Below are 13,614 nucleotides of genomic sequence, written 5' to 3'. Positions count from 1 at the left end.
TTCCAAGAGAACATTCTAAGAATATTTAAAATGCTGACACAGCACTTTCCTGGGACTTTCCAGGGACATTCGTGTGCATTTGGGGACATTCCAGGAATGTTTTCAATGTCCTGTGTGTACATTCTAGGAACATTCATGGAATGTTTTGTGTTATTAGGGACGACGGTTATGACTGAATTAAGGAGTTAATGTACCTACCTATATTCTATATTATATAAAATTATTAAAATGTTGATGTATTTTAGATGAAATTATATGTTTTAAGTACATATCCATAAACTTATAATAATCCATTCGTACCGCGTATGCGTAGAAAGCTAGGATCTGCAATCGGCTTGTGCTTGTACCTAGTCGGTTCAGTTCGGTTTTAATCCTAGGGGCGGTGCGGACATGCGACAAAACGCTCAAACATTGTTTATAGTTTTGTTTAACAATAAAAAATTAATTTTTAGCAATGCAAATAATCAAAACCGGTATAATTTGACTTGAACTTTCAAATGTTGCAAGCAGAATTGCTATTTTATTTTTTAATCAAAAGTTATTCGGGCTCAAAAATTCCAATTTTGGAATTTTTTTAAAGTTTACCGCGTTTATCTCGAATACTATGCATTTTCCGAATAAACTTGTAAGAACATTTTTTGCTTGGAATGACCCAAAAAAATGTTTTGTTTTGCGAAAAATCGCTTTTTATCTGCCCTTAACATAGGGGACGGGAGGGGATAACAAGGCACCATCGCATCTTCCGGCAAGACTCAGTTTTTCATTGTGCAAGGTCTCAGGTAAAAGAATCCGAACATAGTTGCCGGTCCTCAGGTTTTGCATACTCAAATACTTCCAGGGCCTGAACTAATGAACAACATAATGCGTTGTGAAATAATAAACAAACGTCAAAATATGACAAGGTAGTAGCTGAATATTTTTTGCCCGAGGGAATGTGGAAATGGAGAATGTGTTTAATTTTTAAATTAGTTCTTAAAAGACTACGTTCTTACCGAGGGCCGAAAGTCTTTAAACACTTCTATAATGTTTATTTTAATAAGTTACAGGTGTGAAAAAGGGAAAATGTAGTGTGATTTTTAATTTCAAATCTTTTATTCAAAAAATACTTTTTATTTATTCTAAGGAACTTTCGGCCCTCGATAATAATTTGGTCTTTCATTCTGCGTTTAAATTTTTTAAAAATATTTATTAATTTTTTCACCATTCGAAAAAAATGTCCGTGGTGATATTATCAAAATCGAACATTCGCTATCTTTGTTGATTAAAAAATATTGATAGTGTATTTGATAAATAATTGATTTAAGACGTTAACTTGATAAAAAGTTATTTTACAAGTATTTTTTTGTTAAAGATATTCAAAACTGTAAGCGTTCCATTGTCCTCAGTCGTTTCCTCATTGCTGAGTGTCGTGATTCCCTATAATACGAGCAACTATCTCTTTCCATCGGCTTCTGTCCTGAGCTTCCCTCATGGATTCAGAGAATGTTTTTCCACTGACTTTCTGTACTTGATCCAACCATCGAGTAGGTGAGCGACCTCTACTTCTGCGCCCTTCAACGTTTCCCGAAATTATAAGTCTCTCAAGATTATCATCACTTCTTCTTGCAATATGGCCGAAAAATTTTAAGACGGTGGAGAGGCAAATAGAGAAAAGTCGAGTCTGAATATTAAGCTCCTGGAGGATTGAGTGATTTGTTCTGTGTTCCGTCCATGAGATCCCAAGCATTCTTCTCCAGCACCACATTTCAAAGGCGTCAATCCTTTTTCTGTCGTCCGATTTCATTGTCCATATGTTTCGGATCCGTAATTAAATATGGGAAAAATTAAGGCACGTACTAATCTTATTTTAGTGTTCTTCAACAAGGAGCGATCTTTCCAGATTTTCGATAATCGACTCATAGCGTTTTTGGCCATGCCTATTCTCCTACGTATTTCTGTTTCACATGATCCTGTATTACTGATGTAGGATCCTAGATAATTGAACTCGTTAACCACTTCAAACTGGTGTAAGGCTCCTGTTGTCTGAAGTGAATTTGAATAATCTACTATCATAATTTTTGTTTATTGATCTTGAGACCACATATATTGCTTTCGGCTTCCACTAGCTGCAGCAGGCTGGACATTTCTTCTTCGGATGCAGTTATTAATGTTGTATCATCTGCATATCTGAGATTTGAGATCTTCTTTCCTGTGATAGAAATACCGCCATTCCATTTGTCGAGTGCTTTTCTCATTATATATTCCCCATAGAAATTAAAAAGACTTGGAGATAGAATACATCCTTGTCGGACCCCTCTACCTATTTTAAAAGGATCGTATGGTTTTCAATTCTTATTCTGGTTTCACTGTTCTTATGTGGCTTTTCACCAGAGCTGACAGATGATTAGGAACCCCCATCTCATGTAGAACTTTCCACAAAACTGTCCAGTCTACACAGTCAAATGCCTTCTGATAATCCAGAAAGCAGATGATCATCGGAATTTTGAATTCTCGTGCTTTCTCAATGAGTTGTCGCATATTAAGAATTTGCTCCCTTGTGCCTTTACCCCTCACGAAGCCTGCATGTTCTTGTGGTATTTGTCTATCCAGGTATGTCTGCATGCGACACTTGATTCTCAACAGAATTTTACTTGGGTGTGAAATTAGTGAAATGGTTCGGTAGTTACTACATTTTGTGGTTACGCCTTTCTTATGAAAGAGAGTAAATAGTGCGGTACACCAATCACTGGGCCATTTGCCGATTCTCCATACATGATTGCACAGTCTCCACATTAATTGGAGACCATGTTCTGTAAAAGTTCTGCCGTGATGTCATCGCAACAAGGTGATTTATTTCTTTTTAAGGTGTTTTATGGCTTCATCGACTTCAGACCTTAAAATATCTGGTTCTAGGGTTGTTATTGAGACTTGCAGTGCTGTTATATGATTAATGTTAGAGGTTTTCAGCTTTATAGAGTTCTGTGCAGTATTTCTTCCAAGTCTCCAGAACCGCATCCATATCGCTTACCATATTACCTGCCTCATCCTCTATAGCGTAATTTCTGGGTTTGAATTCCCGAGCCAATAACTTTACTTCCTGAAAGAGATCTCTTGTTTCATTTCGATGTAAGTGGATTTCTACTTCCTGGCAAATGTTAGACACACATTTGTCTTTATCTTTCCGGCAATTTCTTTGGATTTCTCTTGATAAGCTTCGATAGTCGTTTAAATCAAAACTGCCAACTTTAAGTTACCTTCTTTGTTCTATAATTTTCCATGTTTGGTCACTGATCCATGGTTTACGACTGTTGTTTTTTATGGGTTGGCGACTTTGCTTAGCTGTATCTAATATATCTCTTTTAAAACCTCCCCAGAAAGTCTCGATATCATCTATGGGGGTAGTACTTGTCTCAGTTAACACTGGGTTTATTCTTTCTTTGAAAGTTAAAAGTTCAGTCTCTGTAAACCCAGGAGTTCTAGGAGTGGGCTTGTGTTTGTTTCTAAAACGTATTCGATACAGCTACAAGGAGTTGGTGGTCGCTTCCACAATCTGCACCTGGATAAGTTTTTGCGTTAGTAACTGAGGACTTCCACCTTGAATTGATCATTATGAAATCTATCTGATTTCTTGTTCTGTCGCCCGGGGATTTCCAAGTGTAGAGTCTTCGTGGGTGATGTTGGAAGTAGGTATTCATTACAGACAATTTTCTTTGGCCACAGAATTCTATTAATCTATCGCCTCGTTCATTTCTTTCCCAAAGACCAAAAGGACCCAAGGTGAATCTCATATGATGAGCAAGCTGAGTTCTACCAATTTTGGCATTGAAGTCGCCTATTATCATTACAATGGCTTTGTTTGATATTTTGTCGAGTGTTGTCTCCAAAGTTGTGTAAAAATTTTTCCACAGTTATGTCGTCTGCTGTTGATGTAGGAGCATATACTTGTATAATGTGTAAGACACAAGTTGAGCCTAGAATCCTAAGGTGAATGATTATATCATTAATTGTATCGTATCCACAAACAGAGTTTTGAGGAAACTATTATATTACGACAACGACACCATTTTTGCTTTCATTTTCGTTACCCGAGAAATATACGATGTTTCCGGAAATGCTACGAAAGTGTACCCACATAACAATTTCATGTTCTTAGTAGATTCATAGAACATACTTTTCAGAAAAAGTATATACTTAGAATATGCCTAATTACCATTGCGAATGTGCAGAGCATATACTGAGTATATACTACATTACAGTACTTAAACGTTCTATGTATATACTTAGAATGTACTACCGCACTTCTTTTCAGTATATACCAAGAACATACTTTTTAGAAGATTCTAAGGAGGTGCTATAAACCTTCTATTTATATACTTAGAATGTACTATCGCACATATTTTTAGTATATGGGAAGAATATTCCAAGGAAGTGCTATATACCTTCTAGTTATATACTTAGAATGTACTATCGCACATATTTTTAGTATATGGGAAGAATATTCCAAGGAAGTGCTATATACCTTCTATGTATATACTTAGAATGTACTATCGCACATATTTTTAGTATATGGGAAGAATATTCCAAGGATGTGCTGTATTTCTCAGAAGTATGTTTTCAACATCACCCAATCTCATCCTATAGGTTCTACCAAAGAATACTAAGTATTCTTCGGTTCTACTAATATATTATATTTACATATTCTAATTGCATATGAGAATGTAGTTATTACATTCTACAATATTACGTAAAAAGTAAGTATAAAATATATAAACTTTAGTTAGTTATATAGGTACCTATGTATAATAAATATTATATGGGTAAGTAGCCTATACCTATATAAAATATAAGTAATATATTTAGTTATTATGTGCACATCAAAATAAAAATGCTGCTTATATAATTATATAATAGCCAAATATATATAATATGTATGTAAATTACTAAAATTTATAGGTATCTATATACATTATACATACCTACTTTTACTTACTAGGTATTTAGGAAATATTGAAGTACCAATATCAATTTATTATTTTCAAACTGCTTTTTATGTTCTTAAAAATGTTTTAGTCCTTGTAGCTAGAAATACTTGGTCCTACCTAACAGCGTAGACATAAATGCATAACTGTACTGGACTGGAAATGGAAACTAATTTTCATATTTTGCTCTTTTGATACCTACCCCCTTCCGTTGTGCAGGTATAAAATGCAATGCAAGGGTCAGAATGACAATGAATGGCCGTTTCCGGATTCCCGAAAATTATAGGTAAAAATACTTATGGCACCTTATGGTATAAACAACTCAAATCAAAATGGTATATTCATTTCAACTGAAAACGAAACGAGAATTTCTCATTTTTCTTCAATAGAATTAAGTTTTAAACTTTTTACCATACAATTAAAACGGTTAAAAAAATGAATTAGATAGTTCACTAGTACCTACCAAAATACATAAATTTGATTAATTATTCTTAACGCGAAGTTGATAATCTATAGGCTAACATTATTCTTCTTCCTATAGGTACATACAGTATATTCTTTTTAAGATATTTTAAAAGTATATACAAGTATGTGTTAAGCATATACTTTTGCATATACTTACGCATATACTAAGAATATTCGATTAAGGTATATTCTAAGAATAAACTTTTACGAACATTCCGAGATACTACGTACCCGAATGTGCTCAGTATATTCGGTGCAAGAATATTCTTTGAGGCACATGCAAAGAACATGAAATTTAGAATGTTTTTTATGGTACATGCTATGCTTGTACTACGCATATACTAAAAAGGATATACTTCGACGAATGTTGGTAGGATATGCTTAGAACATGATGCGAACATCATTGTTATGTGGGTACTGTCCCCTTCCAGTGGGTTTCACTTATACCGCCATGATCTTTCATTTCTTTCTCGACTATATGTAGTTTTCCAGGATGCTGTACTAAACCTTGTATGTTCCAGGTTCCTATTTTGTGGGTCTTTCGGAAAAACATCTTGTTATAATTGGATGTTCCAGTAGCATATTTCGCACTTGCGACCTGGTCCCCTATCGCATTGTGCCCGGTAGCACATTTCTCATCTCCCACCCCGCACGTGGGATAACGCCGATTGTCAAACGGATCGCCTGACTGCACACATCTATTCCGTATATCACTCATATACACAAGGAATTCTCTTAGGAAGGAATAGTGCAGTGGTTTCCTCTTGCCTTCTGCACCGCAGTATGAAATGCCGGTTAAATCATTATTTGATTGCCACCTGTGAATATGTGATGTCAAACCTGAGAGAAGGTTATTTTCCATGGTAACAATATATTATAAAAAAATCACTTTATCACTTTTCCTCTTTTCTCGATTGAGTATTAGTTTTTGTTGTACAGTATATAAATTATTACAATCACTGAATACATACAGTCGGAAAAACGAAAGAATACCCATGAACGATCACATCAATCACTTATTTTGTATTTGCTATCTTTTTCTATAAATAACAAATGTTTGTTATAGAAAAAGACAGCAAATACAAAATAAGTGATTGATGTGATCGTTCATTTCATTTTTCCGACTGTAGTTAGTGAAAAAATTATCATATTAATTAACCGAATTAATAATGCAATTATACAAGTAACAGTTATCCAAGAACATTCGAAAGCCATCTTAAAGTTAATGATGACATTTGTCAAGTAATGTTTACATATCCATACCAGTGAGAATTTTACTACACGTTATTTGCCGTGTAAAGACAGACAAAGTAGGGATAGCCGTAAAATATTTGCGCCCATGCCCTTAAGTAAAAATATTTTTAAAACTAAAGTAAAATTAGTAACTCATTAATCATAATTTTTGATTTATTTATTATGGACAGCCTTGCTTCCAAACTCACTCATTCTATTCATTCTAACAGCTCCGTCAAAATTATTTAATTTTGATGGAGCTACTATACTGACATCTACAGAAAATGGGAAAATTTTCCCCCAGCAAAGCCCAAAAATTAACGAAAAAAATTGTTGAAACATAAAAATATATTACCTAATTAACATATAACTTAAACTCCAGACAAATTCAGCCCAATTAACACGCCAGTTGGGAAAATTAAGGGAACTTAATGCATATAAGTTATTATTTATGTCTTTTATGTAGTTTCAGTTTATCTTTATTATGTCTTGTGGTTGGTGTTTTATTGGAAGTTCCCCCCTCTAAGGCAAATTTCTCCTCCCAAAGTAAATGTCTAGATCAGCCATTGCGCTACTTAGTACATACTTAGTTTTTGTCCAGAGCCTTTATAAACAATTTTGCTGTGCTGTTTCCACACCATTGCTGTAAGTTCTTCAGCCAAGAAATCCTGCGACACCTTGGATCCATTTTACTATCAACTTTACACTTTACCCTAATAATACACGACACTTTGTATCGCTCAGCATATGTCCGAAATATTCTAATTTCTTTTTCTAATGGTTTGTATGCTTTATATTTGTTTATTTTGTTGGTTTAGTATTTCGTTCTTTCTATTTGAAGCATACGCCATAGGTCAATAGTCAATATTTCTAAAGCTTTCAGTTTCTGACGCATGGCATCTGTAAGTGTCCATTAATTAATATACTGACGACATAATACCGGAGAATAAGCGCCACAGAGTAAATTAATATCGAGATTACATAATAGTTTTTATTTAAAAAAACGGCTCGAGCTTGTTCTATTCGAGACCTTATGTCTACCGTCCCAGTTTTGGTGTACCGTGAGTGTGTATCCTAAATGCTTCCTGCTGAACGCGTCCTATGAGTTTTCGTTCTCATTCCAGAACATTTAACATGTTCTTTTACTTCCTTACTACTTACGTGTTCTCAGGGCCCCCGTAAGGGGTACTGGCGCCTGTGTGCAAAAAAGGATTTTGGCGCCCCTTAAGGCATTTTGGATCATGTTTTTTATATATTTCTTAAAGGTAGGTAGGTGCTGAAAATAAACCAGAAAACTGAACTTAAGAATGTAAGTTTCACCCCTTTTCGGGGGTGAAAAAACATACTATAATATATAATAATAATAATAATAATAAATAAAATGACTAATTTTAAATAACATTTCTTCTATAAAGATTTTTCTCTGTCAATATTTTTCAATAGTTTTCAAGTTATTTGCCAGTAAATTTATGTTCATTTTTCAACAAAAAAAAAACAAGTTTTTAGATCAGCGTTTCCCAACCGGTGGGTCGCGGACAGATTTCAAGTGGGTCGCGGCGTGGCTCTTACAGTAGCTGAGTGGCGTACAGAGTACAGAATAGCGTATCATCATGGGTGAGGGATGGGTCGCGAATATGAAAAAACACCAGAAGGTGGTTCGCCAGACATAAAAGGTTGGGAACCACTGTTTTAGACGGATTTTCGCAAATAACTCAAAAAGTAAGTATTTTATCAAAAAAATATAGCTTATAAAAAAGTGAAAAAAATGGTGTAACTACCTATATATGAAGTCTGCAGACCCAGTAGAAGCAGAGTTGTAGCTGATGAAAAGGAGGTTTTTATTCGTCAAATTGCAAATCAAATATTTCAACGTAAAATAACCAAAAAATCAAGCACTTGATCAGAGAAAACTCATTACAACTTTTTTAAAGTGTTTAAAAGAAGCTATATTTTTGTAACATCAAAAGTCAGTAAGTTAAAAATAATGTTGGTCCCTTTTTTTGGTAAAAAAATCATGAAAACCACTCCCTAATTAGCATCCCAAATGAAATTAATCGTACCCGCTTCATCACAAGATACTTTACTTATGTATTGTTTATATGATCAGAAGTTTCATCGGTTCAAAATCCTTATTTTTGAAAAGGCTGTAGTTAAAAGGGCGAAAGGGCTGAACGAGTCACTAATCATGAGTGTATGCAATATTTGAACAGCCATATCTTCCAATTTTTGTCTTACAGGAAAACAAAACATCCAAAATATTCAGAAAAGCAAAATCTACATTTTTTTACTGCTTGAGATTTTTGGTATCCCTAATTAATTTTAAAGTTATTTGGAAAAAGAAATTTTTTCAAGATTGAAAAAAAAATTAATTGAAAACCAAATTTTTTCAAAAATGAGCACTTTAAACCGATGAAACTTACAGATCATATAAATAAAGCTTTTCTTAAACATTTTAAAGAAGTATTAATGAGTTTTCCCTGAAAAGTGCTTCATTTTTTGGTTATTTCACGTTGAAATATTCGATTTGGAATTTGACGAATAAGAACCTACTTTTCATTAGCTACAAAACTCTGCTTTCTACTGGGTTTTGCAGACTTCATATATAAATTATTCTTTCACTTTCTAGTAAGCTATATTTTTGCTAAGAGCATTTTTTCGTTAAAATAATTAGTTTTAATTGCGAAAAACCGTCTAAAAACAGGGGGGGGGGAAATGAACATACTCACTCGCAAATAACTCGAAAAGAATTGACTTGAAGTGAAAATCTCTATACAACAACAGTTGCTTAGAATTAGTCAGTTTATCCAATTCCGGACTTATTTTGAACGAATGTTTTCTCATCCCCGAGAATACCCCCAGGTATTCTCGGGCGTATTCCCCTGAGAATACCCCTTTTACCCCCAGAGTAAAACCACACATCGGCACAGTAGGTATCACTTCTTTTCTTGTTAGCTATGTGTATGACAAATTTTATGTCAATACGAGTATAAGCGGTTCTTTAAAATTTACAACAAAAACCGTGAGTAAATGGACTTTTATTAGTAGGCTAAAATATAAAAAAAAATGAAACAAACAGAATAAAAGCATAACAAAATAAATTAAAATGCCTGACTTCTGACATGTTCTCGCAAATGAGAATCGGATGATATATACTAATAAAATTTCGTGTGTGTTTAAAGTGAATCCTATTTAATTTCTCAACTTTTATTTTAAAATTAATTTTTGTTTTTTTGTTTCTATGATTTTTTTGCAATTTTTGACCCCGGGTATTGGCGCCCCTAAAGTATGGCGCCCGTGTGCATTGCACACTTTGCACATATGGTAGCGGGGGCCCTGCGTGTTCTTCTTGATGTTCAACTTCAGCCGTATATCTCTACTCTTTTCTGCTATCCACTTTGATAGTTCTTGGAATGGAAGTCTTTCAATGTATTCTTTAGAAGTACAATAATGATCTGCGTATTTAATTACTTAGATACTAGATAGATAATAGTCAAAACCTTTTATATCGAAATTATACATTTGGTGCAAGTTGAGATTTAGATAATTACAAGTAAAAAATATTTTCAAAAACGTAGTGTGTAGATGTATGCTCCCTCTCAATGGCTCGTGACTCAGAAAACATGCAAATATTGGAAAATTATTATACCATTTTCTTGATGTGCCTATCCGTGACGAATGTTGGCGATCATCATGACAATCTTTATGTTATCTGCAGCAGCGCGGAAAAGCTGCACCGTTGTTGTTCTGAACCAGGTTCTGAGGTTCTTCTTCCTGGAGGCAGCTTTCCAAATATGTTTCCTTACAGGGTGGCTTGTAAGAGGGCATATCTGGATTCATTTCGTATAATATAATGTGTCCGAAGTATTGTAACTTTCGAGATTTGATCGTGGTCAGTACCTCTCAGTTCTTCTTCATTCTTCTGAGGACCTCGTCATTTGTGACTCGGTCAGTCCACGGGATTTTAAGTATTCTCCGATACAGCCACATCTCAAATGCTTTCAATTATCTGCACATATCTTCGTTTAAAGTGCACGATTCAACACCATAAAAAAGGACAGAGAATACTATTGCAGCATTCTTACTTTTATACCACGAGAGAGGTTGTGGCCCTTGAAGAAGGCCCCCTTACTGTTGAAGATGGATCTAGCTTTTCCGATGGTCCATTCTTTATTTATTATGGTGCCGAGCTAGTTGTAGTGCTTCACTCTTTCTACAGGGATTTGGTTGACATACAGTTGACCTTCTGTTATCTTTTTCTTCTTGCTATACCATAATGCGTGATAACTTTTGTTCTTCACATTTTCTGATAAAAAAGGTTGAAGTCTTTATACTTTAGTTTAGTTTAGTCTGAACTATATTTTTGACAGATCAACTTGTCACGGTTTGTTTTATATATATTTTTTTGTTTTCGTTAAACTTATCATTTTGCTATCACTTTTAAAAATCACATAATAGAATGTTTTTTTCGTAATCTATGTATTAATAAAAAATATAATAATTTCGCTTGTACGCTGATATTTCAACATGTTTATAAAGACACTTATTTAGCACTCTCATTTTTTTATAAACCTTATTCTGTCAATACTTATCTAGTTCCAAAAAGTGGGCAATCAGGACTGAACTACATGCCAGTTGCCGGATGGGAACAGTTCTCGGGTAAACTCATGCTTCTTATCCAGTGGCACCTCATAAAGAGGGTACGCCTTGAACTGCTTCCTGACGATTTTGTATCCCTGGCTCAATACATCCTCACCCAGGTTGTTACACGCAGTTTCCCTTAGTGTCTCTTCTTCTCGGCTCGGTTCTTCCTGTTGAGTTCCTTCTTTAGCGCAGTATATAACATGCCCAGTGTTGAGTTCCTTCTTTAGCGCAGTATATAACATGCCCAGTGTACTAACTTCGATTACTTCGCCTCGTCCTTGTGGCATTCAGGCGTGGTACTAAAAAGCCATTTTCTTTTTTCAGCTAAACTGTTCGTAAAGTTTCTCATAACATTGATTCGAGTCCTTTTGTCGGTGCATTTGGCATCTTTTTCAAGTGCTAGCCATACTACCGCACTATTTCATGTGCGATGTTCCGTAGCTGTCTCCAATTTTCATAGAAATAACGATGGCCAAAATATCCATCATGTGTGCATTCCCTCTATTGTGCACCAACTGGGGATTTGGCCCCGTCGCTATCAAGATGTCAATCTTCCTTTCGGCCGCGAAGACCACATTATCCGTCAAACATTTGTTTGTAGAACTCTGAACATACGCTCTCTTTCACGCTTAGTCTCCATTTTTCCGCTCGGTAATCTTCTACCTTGCTTCCAGCTTCACCTATCGCTTTTTTTATAATTCCTCTAAACTTATGACAGCTGTGACCTTGCTCGTCTCAGTTGAAGCAGCTGACCGCGTTACTCTGGCACTGGGATTGACATGGCCTTACCTCCAGCACTCATCTTGCTTTTTCTCTCTCGCAGTTTCTAGCAATGTGGCCATGTGCTTGGTATTTTTAACATCTTAACGTTGACCGTCTCTTTTATTGTTACGTGGACAATACCAATATTGATCTCTGATCCCTGCTGCCATTAACGTAGCATAACATTGCCCTTGTGATTGATTCGTAGAGGTTATTGTCGAATGCTCCCTCTATATAGAAACCGATAGAAATCTCTATATAGAATCGAGAAATGCATCCAGCATTATACATATGCCCAAACTTATATGGAATCACCATGTATTTCAAAGCAATATTTATTTCTTTTGAAAAAACTTGTTATTGTTGCGAAGAATAAGGGTTTTTATTGAAAATAAACAAATCGATAGGACAATCAGATAGTACAGCTCGGTACGGTATAGGTTATTTGCTTGAGTTGCTAATTGAACGAAAATAAATAAATTAACTTTTGCGTCCAAAAACGAAAATATGCCTCATGTGGAGTTATAGAACTTACAATGGGGAAAAATTATTGGTCTTGAGGAGCAAGTAATGTTCTCAGAGGGGCATAGCTGTAGAGCTAGGCGTAATACAGGGCGTTCTGTCCAAAACTTATGCTAGGTAACAGGAACTAGGAAGCTGAAAAATAAAGCAAGGGAAAGTCGCCAAAAAGTAATAACGGCTCGCCACGATCGTTTAATTGTCCAATCAGCTGGAAGACATCTACCCATTTCTCACCTTCAGCTCCAAAGGCAGCTTTTGGAAACTACAGGTGTAACTGTTTCAGTTGAAATGATAAGAAGAGTTCGTGTCAAGAAGTATATACAGCAGAAGACAGTTATGGGTTCTAGTATCCCTTGTTTGGAGTGGCCTGCTTGCTCACCCGAGCTTAACCCTATAGAGTATTTGTGGGATATGTTTAAAAGAAAAATTAGAGCTCGCTGAGATAATCCACAAAACACCGCACCACGGGCGCCCATATAAAAATTTTCAGGGGGTGGGGCAGACGTGAAGATGTTTCACATTATATTTTGTATACTTTGGATAATCATATATAGTTAACAGCACCCGAAAATCTAGGGGGGCCACGGCCCCCCTGCCCATGGGTATGGGCGCCCATGCACCGCACAGCTAATACAAGCTTCTCTTGAAGAATGAAGCAACCTACCACAAAAAAATGTTGATAATTTGATTAGGCGAGCGTGCCCACACAAACAAGCATACATAAGGACTAGAGGTGATAACACTGACTACCAAAAAAAAACAAACAAAAATAAATAAAAATAATTTAAACATTATTCGTTTTACAGTGAAATTTTTTATGCTATTGACTTTAAAACAAGTAGTTTAGTTTCAATTTGTTTGTTAAATACTTTATTGTTTTATTTAATTGTTATGTATTTGTTACTAAATTGCTTTAAAAAAATATTGTTTGACTTCGTGTGTTTGTTTTTTTTTAATTCGCGCGTTTGTTTTATAAGTTTGTGTGTGTGTGTGTGTGTGTGTGTGTGTGTGTGTGTGTGTGTGTGTGTGTGTG

The sequence above is a fragment of the Diabrotica virgifera genome, chromosome 2, assembly GCF_917563875.1.
Source record: "Diabrotica virgifera virgifera chromosome 2, PGI_DIABVI_V3a".
Taxonomy (NCBI): domain Eukaryota; kingdom Metazoa; phylum Arthropoda; class Insecta; order Coleoptera; family Chrysomelidae; genus Diabrotica; species Diabrotica virgifera.
The sequence above is the reverse complement of the archived record's forward strand: the minus strand, read 5'-3'. Positions refer to the sequence as shown.